This window comes from Acinonyx jubatus, chromosome X (genome assembly GCF_027475565.1).
Source record: "Acinonyx jubatus isolate Ajub_Pintada_27869175 chromosome X, VMU_Ajub_asm_v1.0, whole genome shotgun sequence".
NCBI classification, from domain to species: Eukaryota; Metazoa; Chordata; class Mammalia; order Carnivora; family Felidae; genus Acinonyx; species Acinonyx jubatus.
Window position 1 is genome coordinate 59,121,907 of NC_069389.1, and position 12,622 is coordinate 59,134,528.

Below are 12,622 nucleotides of genomic sequence, written 5' to 3' on the forward strand. Positions count from 1 at the left end.
CACATTGGACCAGATGGACTTAACAGATATATTCAGAACATTTCATCCTAAAGCAGCAGAATATACATTCTTCTCCAGTGCACATGGAACGTTCTCCAGAATACACCATATACTGGGACACAAATCATCCCTAGGTAAGTACAGTAAGATCGAGATCATACCATGCATGTTTTCAGACCACAATGCTATGAAACTGGAAATTAACCACAGGAAAACATTTGGAAAGGTAACAAATACTTGGAGACTGAAGAACATCCTACTAAAGAATGAATGGGCTAACCAAGAAGTTAAAAGGAAATTAAAAAGTATATGGAAGTCAATGAAAATGATAACACTACAACCCAAAACCTCTGGGATGCAGCAAAGGCGGTCATAAGAGGAAAGTATATAGCAATCCAGGCCTTCCTAAAGAAGGAAGAAAGATCTCAGATATACAACTTAACCTTATGCCATAAGGATCTGGAAAAAGAACAGCAAATAAAACCCCAAACCAGCAAAAGACAGGAAATAACAAAGATTAGACCAGAAATTAATGCTATTGAAACAAACAACAACAACAACAACAACAACAAAAACAAAACAGTAGAACAGATCAATGAAACCAGAAGCTGGTTCTTTGAAAGAATTAACAAAACTGATAAACCACTAGCCAGTTTGATCAGAAAGAAAAAGTAAAGGACCCAAATAAATAAAATCAAGAATGAAAGAGGAGAGATCACAACCAACACAACAGAAATAAAAACAATAATAAGAGCATATTATGAGCAATTATATGCCAATAAAATGGGTAATCTGGAAGAAATGGACGAATTTCTAGAAACATATACACTACCAAAACTGAAACAGGAAGAAATAGAAAATTTGAACAGACCCATAACCAGTAAGGAAATCGAATTAGTAATCAAAAATCTCCCAAAACACGAGAGTCCAGGGCCAGATGGCTTTCCAGGGGAATTCTACCAAACATTTAAGGAAGAGTTAACACCTATTCTCTTGAAGCTGTTCCAAAAAGTAGAAATGGAAGGAAAACCTCCAAACTCTTTCTATGAAGCCAGCATTACCTTGATTCCAAAATCAGAGACCCCACTGAAAAGGAGAACTATAGACCAATTTCCCTGATGAACATGGATGCAAAAATCTTCAAGAAGATATTAGCCAACCGGATCCAACAATACATTAAAAAAATTATTCACCACGACCAAGCGGGATTTATACCTGGGATGCAGGGCTGGTTCAATATCTGCAAAACAATTAACATGATTCATCACATCAATAAAGGAAAGCACAAGAACCATATGATCCTGTCAATAGATGCAGAGAAAGAATTTGACAAAATACAGCATCCTTTCCTGATAAAAACCCTCAAAAAAGTAGGAATAGAAGGAGCATACCTTGAGATCATAAAAGCCATATATGAACAACCCAATGCTAATATCATCCTCAATGGGGAAAAATGAGAACTTTCCCCCTGAGGTCAGGAACAAGATAAGGATGTCCACTCTCTCCACTGTTATTCAACATAGTATTGGAAGTCTTAGCCTCTGCAATCAGACAACACAAAGAAATAAAAGGCATCCTAATTGGCCAGGAGGAGGTCAAACTTTCACTCTTTGCAGATGACATGATACTCTATATGGAACACCCAAAACATTCCACCAAAAAAACTTCTAGAACTGGTTCATGAATTCAGCAAACTTGCAGGATATAAAATCAATGCACAGAAATCGGTTGCATTCCTATACACCAACAATGAAGCAACAGAAAGAGAAATCAAGGAATCAGTCCCATTTACAGTTACACAAAAAACCATAAAAAATTAGGAATAAATCTAACCAAATAGGTGAAAAATCTATACACTGAAAACTATAGAAAGCTGATGAAAGAAAATGAAGAAGACACCAAAAAATGGAAAAAGATTCCATGCTCCTGGATAGGAAGAATAAATATTGTGAAAATGTCGATACTACCCAAAGCAATCTACATGTTCAATGCAATCCCTATCAAAGTAACACCAGCATTCTTCACAGAGCTAGAACAAATAATCCTGAAATTTGTACAGAACCAGAAAAGACCCCGAATAGCCAAAGCAGTCTTGAAAAAGAAAATCAAAGCAGGAGGCTTCACAATCCCGGACTTCAAGCTGTACTACAGAGCTGTAATCATCAAGACAGTATGTTACTGGCACAAGAGCAGACACTCAGATCAATGGAACAGACTAGAGAACCTAGAAATGGACCCACAAACGTGTGGCCAACTAATCTTCGACAAAGCAGAAAGAATATCCAATGGAATAAAGACAGTCACTTCAGCAAGAGGTGCTGGGAGAACTGGACAGCGACATGACGAAGAAGGAACTTGGACCACTTTCTTACACCATACACAAAAATAAACTCAAAATGGATGAAAGACCTCAATGTAAGACAGTAAGCCATCAAAATCCTTGAGGAGAAAGCGGGAAAAAACCTCTTTGATCTTGGCCACAGCAACTTCTTACTCAACACGTCTCCAGAGGCAAGGAAAACAAAATCAAAAATGAACTATTGGGACCTCATCAAAATAAAAAGCTTCTGCACAGCGAAGGAAACAATCAGCAAAACTAAAAGGCAACTGACAGAATGGGAGAAGATATTTGCAAATGACATATCAGATAAAGGGTTAGTATCCAAAATCTATAAAGAACTTATCAAACTCAACACCCAGAAAAGCAAATAATCCAGTGAAGAAATGGGCAAAAGACATGAATAGATGCTTCTCCAAAGAAGACATCCAGATGGCCAACTGACACATGAAAAAATGCTCAACATCACTCATCATCAGGGAAATACAAATCAAAACCACAATGAGATACCACCTCACACCTGTCAGAATGGCTAACATTAACAAGTCAGGCAACAATAGATGTTGACAAGGATGCAGAGAAAAAGGGGTTTTTTTTGCATTGTTGGTGGAAATGAAAGCTGGTGCAGCCACTCTGAAAAATAGTATGGAGGTTCCTCAAAAAACTAAAAATAGAACTACCCTACGACCCAGCAATTGCACTACTAGGTATTTATCCAAGGGATACGGTGTGCTGTTTCGAAGGGACACATGCACTCCCATGTTTATAACAGCACTATCAACAATAGCCAAAGTATGGAAAGAGCCCAAATGTCCATCGATGGATGAATGGATGAAGAAGAAGTGGTATATATATATATACAATGGAGTATTACTCGGCAATCAAAAAGAATGAAATTTTGCCATTTGCACCTACATGGATAGAACTGGAGGGTATTGTGCTAAGTGAAATTAGTCAGTCAGAGAAAGACAAAAATCATATGACTTCACTCATATGAGGACTTTAAGAGACAAAACATATGAACATAAGGGAAGGTAAACAAAAATAATATAAAAACAGGGAAGGGGACAAAACAGAAGAGACTCATAAACATGGAGAACAAACTTAGGGTTGCTGGAGGGGTTGTGGGAGGGGGATGGGCTTAATGGGTAAGGGTATTAAAGAATCTACTCCTGAAATCATTGTTTCACTATACGCTAACTAATTTGGATGTAAATTTTAAAAAATAAAAAATAAAATTAAAAAAATAAAATAAAATAAACATTAAAAAAAATTAAAAAAAGAATGAGATGTTTGTGGCTGAGTAATACTCCATTTTATACATATACCACATCTTTATCTCTTCATCCCTGGATGGACATTTGTGCTCTTTCCATACTTTGGCTATTGTTGATAGTGCTGCTATAAACATGGGGGTGCATGTGTCCCTTTGGAACCACATACCTGTATCCCTTGGATAAATACCTAGTAGTGCCATTGCTGGGTTGTAGGGTAGTTCTATTTTTAATTTTTTGAGGAACCTCCATACTGTTTTCCAGACCTGAGCCCAAGAGTGGTTTTCCAGAGTGGCTGCACCAGCTTGCATTCCAACCAGCAATGCAAATCTTGCCATTTGCAACTACGTGGATGGAACTGGAGGGTATTATGCTAAGCGAAATTAGTCAGAGAAAGACAAATATATGACTTCACTCATGAGGACTTTAAGACACAGAACAGATGAACACAAGGGAAGGGAGGCAAAAATAATATAAAAACAGGGATGGGGACAAAAGGTAAGAGACTCTTAAATACGGAGAACAAACAGAGGGTTACTGGAGAGGTTGTGGGATGGGGGGTGGGTAAATGGGTAAGGGGCATTAAGGAATCTACTCCTGAAATCATTGTTGCACTATATGCTAATTTGGATGTGAATTTTAAAAAAATAAAATTTTAAAAAGAATGAAATATCTAACTCTTATGATGGAGGGAAAACATTTTATCTTCAAGACTGAAGATAAATGTGTAGCATTTTATGTTCTGAATTAATAATTCACATATTTGTGATGTTAAATTTATAAAATATTTCAACATATTTCATATTATTTATCTTCTGTTGATCTCTCCCAACAGTTCTGTGAGTGTAAATGGGTAGGTGTTATTATCCTTATTTTACAGATGATGAATAAGAGGCTGAGAGAGGTTGAGTACTAGATAACTGGCATTAGAATCCAGGCATCAAGATTCCAAGCTTCTCCTGCTTTGTGGTGAAGTAAGCAAGGGACACAAAAATGACATGATGCTGCATACCATATTCCAAGCCCAAAACTTGTTATGTAACCTAAAGTTTATCATGACAGAAGTTTACCTGTTGGAATGTTGCCAACACAAAACCCAAGCTTAACTTCTTGAATTAGTAGTGAGATACATAAATTATATAATAAAATAATATAAAATTAATCCAAAATAGTTTTATAAAAGTTAAACCATATGGAATATATGGAAATACTCACACACACACACACACACACAGAGTTAGTAGTTTAAACATATATGTTTATCAGATTCCTCCTTAATATACAATTGGGGATTAAAACTGTCTTATGAAGGTCAGAGGCCCACCATTATCTGACTTTGTAACCTTGAGCGAGTTCCTTCTTCAACTCTTAGCTTGAATTTTTTATCTGTACCATGAGGGATTGAACCAGATGGTCTCCAAAGGCCTTCTCACATCTACTTAGTCTGGGATCCTTTTTAGCTGTGTGGAAGTCAGGAACAGAACCCAAAAACTTCCCTTGGGTTTGCTTAACAATATAAGCTGCTTTACCAACACAAGCTCAAAGTACAATGCTCCATGTGAGTTCTAACTGCCAACAATCCCAGAGAGATGGATTCAGTAAGAAGCAGAATGGAACTGATCATGGTATAAACCTCCTTTATGAGCACAGTTTTGTGTTCTCTAAGAAACGAGGACAATGTGAAAGCCATATATAGGTGGGGTTTAAAAAAAGGGAAAATGAACCAAAACTTGTATTTATATGGTTAAGATACATGTTGCTTCTTGCTGAGCCACCACTTCTCAACCACTCTAGCTAAGCAAGGACATATTGAAAATAAACCAAAGTGCCTTCAAAATGTCACTCTTTCTACGGGTGCCTGAATGGCTCAGTCGGTTAAGCATCTGACTTTTGATTTTGGCTCAGGTCATGATCTCACAGCCATGGGACTGAGCCCCATGACAGGCTCCATGCTGGGCATGCAACTTGCTTACTATTCTTTCTCTCCCTCTGTCTCTCTCTCTCTCTCACAAAATGTCACTCTTTCTATTCATCAGACATGGGGAGGTAATATTTGAAAGCAAGTAATGCCTAATTCCCAGGGAAGAGTTGGGTTCACTCATGGCAATTGCAGTAGTAACACTTCCTACTCTTAAAGCACCTTTGTCAGGTCAAACTCTTCAAGGAAATAACCCTTGACTCCCTAGAACCAGAATGTGCTAGCTTCAGACCTTGGCATCACTTCAATGGCTTTATAGGAGAGGGATGGCTGAGAAAGATGCATGCTCACTTTCAAAGACAATGACTGCATGTGATAAATGTATATACTTGCACACAGTACATCAACCACAAAACTAAAGGGCTAGACACCATATTGTAAAAATTTAAACCAGCGAAAGTATTCCTAGCCCATTCCAGCCTTTCTACAGCCAAGGCAGGAAGGGGAAGATTAAAATAATAGAGGTAGAAAATAAACCAAAACTTCAATGGAGATTTCCAAATGTTAACCTGCCAGAGAATAATGGAGTGTTTCTCACTCAGAAAAGAACACAAAGCGATTGCTGCCACCACCATAGGTGTGCTTAAACCCAACAACTATTATATTTCATTCATCCCTCAATAAGTCAACAAGTCTAACCGTCAGTGTGACAGACATCCTGAGGAACTCTGGATTGTGCCAGAAGTTACAGCTTTGAAGCCAAAGGAGTTTTCTGCAGAAGGTGTTTCTTAGATAAGAGTCTTGCTTCTATCTTTATATTTAGATAATTTTCATACAGAGAAATGTGGACATTTGGGTCCAGCTGTATAATTTTCTTAACAGATTAAAAAAATTTTTTTAAATCTTTTTTTCCCAGGATGTTTCTGTCAACACAGAAGCTCCAGTTAGACAGTGATAGAGCATAGACTTTTTATTTTCATTTTTATACCTTTTCCACAGACAAATTCTTAGAAAGATACAAACTATCCAAACTGACTCAAGTAGAAATAGAAAATCTAAACAGACTGATTACTAGTAATAGGATTGAATCAGTAATCAAAGCCCTCCTAACAGGAAAAGTCTAGGACCAGATAGCTTCATTGGTAAATTCTATAAAACATTTAAAGAAGAATTAGAACCAATTATCCTCAAATATTTCAAAATATACAAGAGGAGGAAACGTTTTCTAACTCATACCACGAGGCCAAAACCAGATGAAGACATCACAAGAAAAAATAAACTACAAACCAGTATCTCTTATAACTATGGATGCAAACATCTACAAAAAACTATCAAACAGAATCCAGCATCATATTAAAAGGATTATATACCATGACGAAGTGGGATTTATCCCAGCAATGAAAAGGTGGCTTAACATACAAAAATCTATCAATATAATATACTACATTAATAGAATAAAGGAAAAAACAGGGATAAAGATGACAGAGGAGTAGGACCCTAGGCTTGTCTTGTCCCATGAACACAACTAGACAACTATCCAATCATTATAAATACCTCAGAAATCAACCTGAAGACTGACAGAACAAACTCCACAACTGAAGAAAGAGAAGAAGCCACATCAGAAAAGGTAGGAAATATGGAGATGTGGTTTAGGGGAGAAATAGATTGCTGATACTGCAGAGGAAAGGGAGCTGTGGTCATGCAGAAAGGCAGGAGAGAGAGAAGCACACAGGACAACTAAGAAGGAGAACACTTTCCCAAAGCCATTGGCTGGAAAAGTGAGAGGGACTGATTTTCCTGAGTTCTTGCAATCAGCAAAGCTTAAAGATTGGAGTTTGAAAGGTAAGTGGGCTTGGCTAGGATAGAGCCCTGAGGGCACTTCCCAACTCTTGGAGCCAAGGTAGGTTAACAACCTGGGGGCAGATGGTGTGGAAACAACTATTTCAGGAGTGCCTGGGGCACACAGGGGGAAGATTATTCACTCTTCTTGGAGACACCTCTCCAGGGACAAAAGAGCCAGCAAGAGCCATTTTCCTCTCCTACCCCTCAGGATAAACATGAGGCCAGCTAAGGGAAGCAGCTCAGCCCCAACATTGGCTGCCTAATTTGTTTAAACCAAGTCCCACACCCCTGAACGCTGGTGCACTTGCTCTTCTCTGTCAAGCTTGCCTCAGTCCCAATGCATCAGGCCCCTTCCCGAGAAGACCAGCAGAAACCCCTGCCCCCACCACATCTCCCAGCCAGAGAATTCTTCAGGGCTTCAGTTCTAGTGGAAGTAGTATCAGTTTTCATTCAAAAATCAGAACAAAGTACACCTAGTTAAAACTCATCACATTTTGGCTAAGAACTAAACATTGCCCACTGCAAGTAAAGAAAGCCTCTGCAGAAGACTAGGCCAGAAGGACACAGCAATGAAGACAGAGCAATGAAAACACAACAGCAGAGCACATGCAGCACACACCAGAGACAATCCCTGAAGCACCAGGCCCTGGACACTATAGGACCTCTTCTTCATAAAGCCATTACTCTCAAGAACAGGAAACATAATGGACTTATATAATACAAAGAAAAAGGCAGAGACTTAGAAAATATGCCAACATGGAGGAATCCATCCCAAATGAAAGAATAAGATAAAGTCACAGCTAGAGATCTAAGCAAAACATATATAAGTAAAATACTGATGGAGAATTTAAAGCAAAAATACTAAGGATACTAGCTGCTCTTGAGAAAAGAATGGAGGACTACAGGAAGACCCTTACCACAGAGATAAAAGAGTTAAAAAAGAATCAGTAAGAAATGAAAGATGCAATAACTGAGATGGGAAACAGGCTTGATTCAATGAACAAAAGCTGGAAGAAGCAGAGAAATGCATAAATGATATAGAAGACAAAATAATTGAAAATATAAAAGCTAAAAAAAAACAAAGAAGATTTATGGAACATGAGAATAGACTTAGGGAACTTCCTGACTCCATCAAAAGTAGTAACATTCTTATTATAGGACTCCCAGAAGACAAAGAGAGAGAAAAGGGAGCAGAAAATATATTTGAAGAAATAATAGCTGAAAACTTCACTAATCTGGGGAAGGAAACAGACATCCATATCGAAGAGGCACAGAGAACTCCAGTCAAAATCAACAAAAGCAGACCAACACCAACATAAATTATAATTTAACTTGCAAAATATAGTGAGTGACAAAGAAAAAACTTAAAGATACCAAGACAAAAGAAATCTTTAACTTGTAAGGGAAGACCCATAAGGCTAGTTGGAGATTTCTCAACACAAACTTGGCAAGCCAGAAGGGAGTAGTATGATATATGCAAAGTGCCGAGCTGAAAAATCTACAGCCAAGAATACTCTATCCAGCAAGGCTATCATTCAGAATGGAAGGAGAGATAAACAGTTTCCCAGACATAAACTATTAGAGTTTGTGACCACTAAATCAGCCCTATAAGGAATATTAGACGGGACTCTTTGAGTGCAAAGGAAAGACCCAAAGTGACAAAGGCAAGAAAGGAACAGAGAAAATCTCCAGAAACAATGGCAAAACAAGTAATAAAATAGCACTAAATATATATCAAAAATTACTCTGAATGTAAATGGACTAAATGCGCCAACCAAAGACATAGAGTGTCAGAATGGATAAAAAAAGACCTACCTATATGCTGCCTACAGAGAGTAATTGTATCTATCTATCTATCTATCTATCTATCTATCATCTATCTATTTTTAGAGAAGAGAGGTAGAGCAAGTAGGGGAGAGGGGTAGAGGAAAAGAGAGAAAATCTTTTTTTTTCACATTTTTCACCTAAACTTTATTTTTCTCAAAAAATCTGAATGATTTCCCTTTCATATAGATAAGTATGAGGGAGATTTATGCATACATTGATATATGAATAAATCATAAAGATATATTCTTAAGAAACAAAAAATAAGAAAAGAATTTACATATTTTTTGTATGTTTATAAATGTAATCAGCATCTCTATAAAATGAGATACTTGTCTTTTTTATGGAAAAAGAGAAAGAGATGGAAATATGGAAAGAGAGAAAATCTTAAGCAGGCTCCATGCTCAGTATGGGGCCCAACGCAGCGTTTGATCTCACTACCCAGGGGTCCTGACCCGAGCTAAATTCCAGATTCAGAAGCTCAACTGACTGAGCCACCCAGGCGCCCTAAGAGAGTAATTTCATACCCAAAGACACCTGCAGATTGAAAGTAAGGGGATGGAGAAACATTTATCATGCAAATGGATGACAAAAGGAGCCTAGAGTAGCAAGACAAACTAAACTTTCAACCAAAGACTATAATGAGAGATGAAGAGCACTATGTCATAATAAAGGGGACAATCCAACAAGAAAATCTAACAATTGTAAACATTTATGCAGCCAACATGAACAGTAACAAATATAAAGGAACTAACTGATAATAACACACTAATAGTAGGGACTTTAACACCCCACTTACATCAATGAACAGATCATCTAAACAGAAGATAAACAAGGAAACATTGGCTTTGAATGACACACTGGACTAGATGGACTTAACAGATATATACACAATATTCCATCCTAAAACAGCAGAATATACATTCAAGTGCACATGGAATATTCTGCAGAATGGATCACATGTTATTTCACAAAACAGGCCTCAACAAATACAAAAAGACTGAAATCATACCATGCACCTCTCCTGACCAAATGCAATGAAACCAGAAGTCAACTACAAAAAAAAAGTCTGGAAAACCACAAATACATGGAAGTTAAACAACAATGGTGCTAAACAATGAATGGGTCAACCATAATATCAAAGAAGAAATTTAAAAACATAGAAACAGGGGTGCCTGGGTGGCTCAGTTGGTTAAGTGTCTGACTCTTTATTTTGGCTAAGGTCATGATCTCATGGGGGTGGGATTGGGCCCCGCATCAGGCTCTGTGCTTGGCGTGGAGTCTGCTTAAGATTCTCTTTCTCCCTTTCCCTCTGCCTCTACTGCCTCTCTCTCTTTCTCTCTCTCTCTCTTTCAAAAAGTGGAAACAAACAAATGAAAATGAAAACACAACAGTCCAAGACATTTGGGATGCAGAAATAGCAATCCTAACAGGGAAGTATATAGCAATACAGGCTTACCTAGGAAGCAAGAAAAATCTCAAATAAACAAGCTGATCTTATACCTAAAGAAGCTAGGAAAATGACAACAAACAAAGACTAAGTCCATCAGAAGGAAGGAAATAATAAAGATTAAAGCAGAAATAAATGATATAGAAACTAAAGAAACAACAGAACAGAACAATGAATCCTGGAGATGGTTCTTTTAAAATATTAATAAAATTGATAACCTCCTAGCCAGACTTATCAAAAAGAAAGGAGAAAGGACACAAATAAATAAAATCACAAATGAGAGAGGAGAAATAACAACCAAAACCAAAAATACAGAAAAATAAACAATTATATGAGAGTACTATTGAAAACTATGTGCCAACAAGTTGGACAACCTGAAGAAATGGATGAATTCCTAGAAACATGTAAATTACCAAAACTGAAACAGGAAGAAATAGAAAACTTGAGCAGACTGATAATCAGCAAAGAAATTGAATCAGTAATCAAAAAACTCCCAACAAACAAAGGTCCAGGACCACATGGCTTCACAGGCAAATTCTACCAAACATTAAAAGAAGAGTTAATACCTATTATTCTCAAACTATTCCAAAAAATAGTAAAGGAAGGAAAACTTCCAAATTCATTTTATGAGGCCTGCATTACCCTGACACCAAAACTAGATAAAGACTGCACAAAAAAGGCCAATATCCCTGATGAACATGGATGCAAAAAATTCTCAATAAAATACCAGTAAACCAAATGCAACAATACACTTAAAAAAATCATTCAACACTATCAGGTGAGACTTATTCCTGGAACGCAAGGGTGATTAAGTGTTCATAAATCAATGTGATATAGCACATTAATAAAAGAAAGGATGAGATCCATAGTATCCTTTCAATAGATAGGACTGAAAAAGCATTTGACAAAGTACAACATCCATTCATGATAAAAACCACAACAAAGTAGGTTTAGAGAGAACATATCTCAACATAATAAAGGCCATCTACAAAAAAACCACCACTAATATCATCCTCAATGAGGAAAAAATGGGAGCTTTTCCTCTAAGGTCAGGAATAAGACAGGGGTATCCACTCTCACCACTGTTATTTGACATAGTACTAGAAGTCCTGGCCACAGCAATCAGACAACAGAAAGAAATAAAAGGCATCCAAATCACCAAGGAAGTAGTAATACTTTCAATATTTGCAGATGACATGATATTCTATATAGAAAACTCAAAAGACTCCACTAAAAACTGCTAAAACTGATACATTAATTGAGTCAGGCTGCAGGATACAAAATCAACGTACAGAAATATGTTGCGTTTCTACACACCACAATGAAGGAGCAAAGAGAGAAATTAAGGAATCAATACCATCTACACTTGCACCCAAAACCATAAGACACCTAGGATTAAACCTAACCATAGAGGTGAAGGACCTGTAATCTGAAAAGTATAAAACACTGATGAAAGAATTGAAGATGACACAAAGAAATGGAAAGACATTCCATGCTCATATATTGGAAGAATAAATATTGTTAAAATGTCTATACTACTCAAAGCAATTTATGCATTTAATACAATCCTTCTCAAAATACTAACAGCATTTTTCACAAAGCTAGAACAAACAATACTAAAATTTGTATGGAACCACAAAAGACTAAATAGCCAAAGCAACCTTGAAAAGCAAAGCAAAGATGGAGGCATCACAATTCTGGACTTCATGTTATATTACAAAGCTTTAATGATCAAAACGGTATGGTATTTACACAAAAATAAACACACAGATCGATAGAATAGAATAGAATAGAAATCCCAGAACTGAATTTACAAATACATGGTCAATTAATCTTCCACAAAGCAAGAAGGAATATCCAAAGGGAAAAAGTCTCTTCAACAAATGGTGTTGGGAAAACTGGACAGCAACATGTAAACAAATGAAACTGGACCTCTTTCTTACACTATACACAAAAATAAATTCAAAATGGATTAA

The 12,622-nt window shown here is 36.9% G+C and overlaps 1 protein-coding gene across 1 annotated transcript in view; it reads right to left on the minus strand.

Moving 5' to 3' along the window:
• The window catches only part of NEXMIF (neurite extension and migration factor), a 159,289-nt gene that overhangs the window by 80,359 nt on the left and 66,308 nt on the right, over window positions 1-12,622 (minus strand). The window lies entirely within an intron of this gene.